Source organism: Mus caroli, chromosome 7, assembly GCF_900094665.2.
Source record: "Mus caroli chromosome 7, CAROLI_EIJ_v1.1, whole genome shotgun sequence".
Lineage (NCBI taxonomy): Eukaryota > Metazoa > Chordata > Mammalia > Rodentia > Muridae > Mus > Mus caroli.
Window position 1 is genome coordinate 83,556,994 of NC_034576.1, and position 7,270 is coordinate 83,564,263.

General features: G+C 49.7%; 1 protein-coding gene across 3 annotated transcripts in view; it reads left to right on the forward strand.

Annotated features, from left to right (window-relative positions):
* Window positions 1-1,428: 1,428 nt before the first annotated feature.
* The window catches only part of Znf592 (zinc finger protein 592), a 53,249-nt gene continuing 47,407 nt past the window's right edge, over window positions 1,429-7,270 (forward strand). The window contains exon 1 of one of the 3 annotated variants that reach the window (XM_021166475.1): window positions 1,429-1,515. The gene's annotated coding sequence lies outside the window, so the exon portion shown is untranslated. Of the gene's footprint in view, window positions 1,516-3,358; window positions 3,570-4,922; window positions 5,708-7,270 lie in introns of those variants that run through there. The other 2 variants (XM_029479362.1, XM_029479364.1) reach the window with 2 other exon arrangements.

Consider the following 7,270-nt stretch of genomic DNA (forward strand, 5'->3'; position numbering starts at 1 on the left):
CTTTCTTTCTTGTTTTTTAAGGCGGTCTTTCAATGTGTAACCCCAGCTGCTCTTGAACTCAAAATCTTCTTGCCTCATTCTCCCAAGAGCTGGGATTACACACATGCACTACCGCACGGGACAAATATTTCTATCTTTATTCATCTTTTGAATCTTGTTGGACAACACGCCTTTTCCTTGGACTTCCTCCTCCCCATTTCCCATCTTTCTGGGATATAAACTATAAATGACTCTGTTTTTGGCTCCTTGAGCTCTCGCTCTCTCTCTCAACCTGGAACAAACGAAACAACCTTTCTTTTTACTCCTCCTTAAGACGGAGGCTAGTTTCCCTTCCCTCTCCCTGCCAAACTTCTGGAAAGAAAAATTTCTCTTAACTGCCTTCACGCCATCACTACTGCACTCCTCATGCAGGTGTTGGGTTCCGTCGGGTCCTGGCACACAGCAGACTCAGCTGAATGTCAGCTCTGGCCCTTTTGCCAAGTGTGGGCTCTTTCCTGGTTTCTTCGGGAGGGATTTGATCATGCTTAGCAATCCTACCTGGCAGAACTGGCCTGCCAGTTCCCACCGTCTGACCCTGCTGCCTTACTATCGCGTCCCCAAGGGACTCCAGGTTCTTGGAAAGTCCTGCGGGTCAACTTGGTCATTTTTTTTTTTTTTTGTCGGCCGCCTCTCCGAGTTCTTGCCCTGGAGTCACAGCCTCCCTGATGAGCCCGCGAATTGCCAGTCCACCCTGAGAGGTTATCAGCTCCCTCCACCCCCACCCCTCCACCTCCATTCCACTCTCCGAGCGTCCCTAGGCTCCCCCAGAGGTAACACGTCTGAGCGCCCCGCGCCGGCAAGCATGTCCTTCCATCCTGCGACGAGTAGCCATTTAAGGCGCACCTGAGTGCCCAGGCCCACTGCCCTCCTGCTTCCTTTCACTTAGCAGTGCTGCCTAGGCCCGGCTCGCCCAACTTTCCGCGAAGACGACTTCTTCCGAGCTCTTGAGGCGCTCGGCGTCCGGTCGGCCTATAGCCGCGAAGGTACAACGCGTCCCTCGGGCAGGCGGCCTGGGCCGCACCGAGGCCTCAGAGGCGCGTCCGAGCTTCCCGGGCGCCGGCGGTCGGGAGAGGCCGCGCCAAGGGCGGCGGGAGCCAGCCCAGGTCGGAGTCCCGGTCCTGCCTGCGCCGTCCCCGCCCCGCCCCTCCCCGGAGTCAGCGTAGCCAGGGTCGCGCCAGCCTGAGGCGGGAGGGAGGCGGAAGGCGCGGGGCCGGGCCGGGCCGGACCGGGCCGGGGCAGCTCCATAGCCGCACCGCCCTGGCCGGTGCCCAGGCTCCAGTCGCCTTCCGCCCGCCCTTCCCACCCGCGGCCTCAGCCAGGTCCCGCCGCCAGCCGGGCTCCCGCCCCCGCTCCGCCCCCGGAGCCGCAGCCCCGCCCGCCACCGCCGTCGCCATGTTGTGGCTCCCGCAGCCGGCGCTGGGGACGCGCGCGGCCGAGCCCGGGGCCTGTCGCTGCCGCCGTCGCCGCCGCCGCCAGGTAAGCGCCCCCCGCCGCCTGGACGGGGCGAGGCCACCATCCGGGCCGCTCCAGCTCGGGCAGGGGAGTCTGAGAGGAGCGGGCTCTGCCGGCGCCGCGGCCCGGCCCTGCAGCCTGGTGGACCCTGCCCGCCGCCCCAGGCGGCAGCCACTTCCCCCGATCGCCGCCAGGCGGGCCCTGGCCACCACCCTACCCCGCCCCCGGCCCGGACCCCTTCCGCCGCCGCCGCCCGCCGATCCGGGGCGGCCCGGGCACTCCGCTGTCGTCCCGCGCGCGACAGGCGGCCGCCCGCCGAGCCCCCGGCCCGGGCAGGGATAACGGTGCACTTCACCAGGCTGGGACGCCCTGTCAGCTCCACGGTCCCCGCCGCGCGAGGACCTGGCGCCGTCACCGGGCAGACGCTTAGAACATCGGCCCTCCTCGGCGCCCCTCAGTCTCCCCCTCAGCCTCGCCCAAGTTCTAACCCCGGGGGATCCTTCTCCCGGGGCAGACAGGTCTTCCTCCTCCAGAGTTGGGGTGCTTAGGGGGGTGACCAGGCCTGTTGATCAGGCTTGAATTGATTTCTCTGCGGGGACTCTTCCTGCCAACCGAGGGGCTAGGGGTGGAAAGGCTCCGTGTGACCCGGGGAGGGGGAGGACAGGAGAGCGTCTGCTGGACAGATGGCCTCCTGGCCTTGAAGCAGCTTTTGTGAGGGGGAGGGGTCCGTATGACCTTAGGTATGCCTGCTCTTGAGAACCTAAGATTATTGGAGGTGGTCAGGGATTTTTTTTTTTTTTTTTTAACTATTTTTACGAGCAGACCAGAGGTGACATTAAAAGTCCAGGGTTGGAACAACCTACAGGCCCACCCAGGGAGCATGCTTTGTAGCCAGGACAAGCTTAGATAGTTTCTGCTTTAGGAGAGTGGGACTCCGGTGGGTAAAATGGGTTTGGACCAGGGTTTGCCCGTGGCCTGTGCTCGTGTAGGATCTAGAGTGTGCTTGTGTCAGGTGTACACCGGCTGAGCACACAATGTGCTTGGCCTGATGGGTGCTGAGTGGGACTTCAGAAGTCTATTTGCTAAACTGACAGGTACATTACAGTGGGAAAGAGAAAGGAGCCTGGTGCTTTTTCTTTGTTTTTGTTTTTTGGACCATTTCTACAGCTCCACTGAAGATGGCTTTGGTTCATCACCCCTCCCCCCATCTCCACTTTTAACCAGGTTGGCCACCAAGCTCCGGTCTTAAACCTCCCCAGTAGTTGGGACTTCAGGCAACCATGCCTAAAAAAACATTATTTTTTTCTGAGTATTTGTAGTATGTGCCATGACAGAACTAGGTTTTGGAGATACTGTGTCAACCAGAAAGATACCTCCACTTTAGTGTGGGAGATCTTGGCCTAGAGACAAAGTCCAGAAATAAGAAAATATTTGTCAACAAATACATGTTTTCCATGTGGCGAGCAATGAAAACTAACTGTCCTTGTACAGCTTTCCTTCTAACATGTGGGAAGACAGTAAGGACAGGGTCTAGTAAACCCGGAGTGTGTTACAAAGAGCCAGATACTAACGGGGAAGGGGAAAAGAAAGAGAGTTGAATCTGAGGCAAAGGGAGGTGGCAGTTTTTTGTTTTATTCTTTGTATATACCATTTAACTATATCTTCCTGACTGGCCTATCTACATCTTCCTGCCTCAGCCTCTTGAATGCTGGGATAACCATGGCTCTTAGGCTCAGTGAGGATTTAGTTAATATTACAATGGCAGAGGCCCTAAGAAGGGCTCTATGTGTGAGCCAGCGCTCTCTCTCTCTCTCTCTCTCTCTCTCTCTCTCTCTCTCTCTCTGTCTCTCTGTCTCTCTGTCTCTCTCTGTTTGTGTGTGTGTGTGTGTGTTGCAGGTTGGTGGTTTGTTTTTGCAGTGGGGGAAGTCAGTCCTCCAGCCTTACTTACTACCCTCTTGCTAAGCACAGACTCTGCCCCTCCTCTGAGTCCTAGCCCCAGATGAATTTTTAGAACAATACTCTGAAGGAAATGGCAACATCAAATTTATAAACTCTGATGAGTTCAAGGGGGAAAAAAGGTGAGGAAAGAGAATAATTTGAATTGGGGGCTCAGGGAAGCCTTCCCTGAAGGAGCACCATATGACCCAGAGAAGGCTTAAGCGTTAACCATGTGGGGAGCAGCACTCAGTTTGGCAACTTGGAGGAAGTGAAAGAGGTTCGTGAGGCTAGAGGAAGAAAGAGAGGGGAGAGGGGAGATAAAGGTCTGTGGAGAGCTGGGCCTGTCTGATCACCCAGGCCTGTGGTGTAGGGGAACGGTTTCCCTCTTTAGTTTGAAGTGTAGCTTAGGGTAATTAGGAGTATTTGCATTTTATAAGGCCTCTGGCCCCAGCTCTGCTCTGACTTAGATAAGGCCAGGATTTCTTCTCTGTTTAACAGCTCAAGTATAGGGGACATCCTGTCCTCTGTAAGGTCTTTACAGCTTTTAGGAAGGGAAAATGAGGTAGCATTTCTGAGTGTCTGCTGTGTGGAAGAACCCATGCGGATGGTTTTTGTGTATATTACCTTACTACTCTACACCCTAGAAGACAAGGTTCTCATGTCCATTTTACTAGGAAACAAGCTCAGAGGGTGAGGTGCTGTGTCCACAGTGCAATTGTAACATGGCTGAGTTTAAACCTGGCCCACCTGATTCCAGTGCTCTCTGGCTTTGGAGTCACACTACAGGACTTTACTTCTTTTAAAATTTATTTTTATTTTAGGTGCACTAGTGTTTTACTTGTGTGTATGTCTGTGTGAAGATGTCAAATCTTGAAGTTAAAAGATATGTTGTGAGCTGCCATGTGGGTGCTGGGAATTAAACCCGGGTCCTTTGGAAGAGCAGTCAGTGCTCTTACCCACTGAGCCATCTCCAACACTAGGACTTTCCACTTTACTCCTGACACTTGTTAACTATAGGCTTAAACCATCTAACCTTCCTATGCCCCAGTTTCTTCATCTTCAATGCAAGTATGTATTTCACAGAGTTATGCAGATCAAATTGAGCTATAGAATGCACTTGTTCAAATATTAGTTCCCATAACTAATAAGATACCAATTCTTAGCGATATTGGAAAAGATTAAATAGATAAATCAGTTTTGTTTTGTTTTGAGACAGGGTTCCTTGGTGTATGGCTGGCCTCTGCCTCCCAAGTGCTGTGATTAAAGTTGAGCACCGCCACGCCACACCTTGTGATAAGTGAATTTTGTGTAACGAGCTCCCTTTTCTCTTGATGCCAATGCTGTGCTCCATAAGATCAATTATTGTTTTAAAACCTACTTTATTTAGTTTTTTTTAAAGATTTATTTACTGTATGTATATGAGTATATTGTTGGTGTCTTCCGACATAGCAGAAGAGGGCATCTGATCTCATTACGGATGGTTGTGAGCCACCATGTGGTTGCTGGGAGTTGAACGCAGTACTCTTAACCACCGAGATCAGTCATTTAACACTGACTCTCACTCTGCTCTGATGCTATGATAGAACTTACAAGGTGACAACTGTTAGACACTATTTATTTTTCAGTAGAGTAGCTAAGAAAAGTCAATGATTTTAACAGTGAATTAGGATTTCTGTTTAAATTCTCTGATACAGTGGTGGTTAATGAGCTGTTGGGAACAACTTGTGGTAGTCCAGGCCTATAATACTAGCACCTGGAGGGTAGAGGAAGGAAGATCAGTAGCTCAGCCTTTGAAGCTAGCCTGGGATACAGGAGGTTCTAAAAATGCCGGTGGGTGGGAGGGAAAGAGAAGGCTTCACAGAAGAGGTGACTTCTGAACTGGGTTTTGGAGGAGGAATAAGAGTTTTAAAGGTTAGTAAGACTGTGAAGGACATTCTAGGAAAAGAGCCCTGAACATGAAAGCTTGCAGCTATAGAGACCACATTGCGTGGAGATAAGGCTGGGAAACAGGCCTATATGAGAGACAGGTTAAGAAGTTTGTATTTTATTTGCAAGCTATGGTGAAGTGTCAGAGAATATTAGATACAGCACATGCATTCCATGATTGGTATTGTAGCTGGAGAGCAAGGATCTCTGTCAGCCTGGGGCAGCTTTGTCTTTTTGGAACCCTGGGCTTCAGTATCTGCTCTAGCTTTGAGACCAGAACTTGAGTTTAGTAAGATTTTCAGCTGATTCAAGTCAGGGAAACTGACTCATTAAGAAAACGTGGAGGAGACTGGTGAGTAAACTGAACTCTTCACTGACTATGAAAATGGAACTGTAGAGTGACAGATGTTTCTGTCCTCTGGCCAGCGTTCCCAGCTTGCTTCCCCTTTCTGCTCAGGGCTGGGGCAGCTAATAAACTCCCTCCTCAATTCCCATTTGCTTTTCTCAGGCTTCATGGACACGAACCATCTTTCTCTGTTAGCCCTCCTTCAAGCACTGTTCTATATAGTTGATAATAATTATTGATAGAGTGAACAGTGCTGTAGTATTTGGATGGGATCCTACACTTATGAAACTTAAGAAAGAGGAAGAATAACTTTTAAAAAATGAAATATTGACAACTTCTGGGTGATACTAAGTTTGAGGCTATCCTAGCTGACATGAGAGATCTTTTCTTAGACAAAAAAAAAGAAAAATAAATAATTAAATTTTAGAAAGAAAGGAAATACGCTAAGAGAGGTTCTTCTAACTAGGCTAACAGAAAGTCTATGCAGGCTCTGCATGGTGGGTAGTTGGGGCTATGTAGCAGTATGGGCATATTCGTTGGAGTTGTTCAGGAAGTAACAAAGGCTGTAGAATTTTTTTCTTTTTAAAACTGTAAAAATTGGAGCTACAGAGAGGGCTCAGCAGTTAACACGTACTGTTTTAGTGGAGGCCCTGAGTTCAGTTTCCTTGTCCATATGAGATGAGGAGACTCACAGCACCTGTAACTCCAGCTTCAGCAGCTCCGATGGGCTCTTCCAGGTACCTGAACTCAGGTGCACACACCTACACTTAGACATATGACCATACATACATCACACTTGCTTAAAATGAAATCTTTGTAAAAAAAATCTCTAAAATTAAATATACATGTAAAAAACGAGGCCAGGCGGTGGTGGCGCACGCCTTTAATCCTAGCACTTGGGAGGCAGAGGAAGGCAGATTTCTGAGTTCGAGGCCAGCCTGGTCTACAAAGTGAGTTCCAGGACAGCCAGGGCTACACAGAGAAACCCTGTCTCGAACCCCCCCACACCCCCAAAAAATGAGATATGTAGATGGAATACAAGGGAAATTAAGCTTGCTGATAAATCCTATATTCAGAACTATCTAACTTCTGTCTATTATCTGTTTTTTTAATTAGCTTTTTTCAAGAAGTTTTTCTGTGTAGCCCTGACTGTCCTGAAACTTACTTTGTAGAACAGGCTAGCCTTGAACTAATCCTCCTGCCTCCCAAATGCTCAAGTGCTAGAATTACAGGCTTGGGCCACCACACCCAGTTTATTATTTGTTATTTGTTTGTTGTTATTTGCTGTGTTGTGGATTGAACCTAGATCCTATATGTATGATAAACAAGTGCTTTACCACTGAGTTTCATTTCCCAACCCTTTTGATATTTGCATTAGATATTTTATCTATATCTCTATTTTGTATGCATGTTTGTTTAACTTTCCTTTTTTTTTTAATAAAAATAGGAACATTCTGAATGGTTAAAAAAGGTTTTTCAGCCGGGCGTGGTGGCGCACGCCTTTAATCCCAGCACTCGGGAGGCAGAGGCAGGTGGATTTCTGAGTTCGAGGCCAGCCTGGTCTACAAA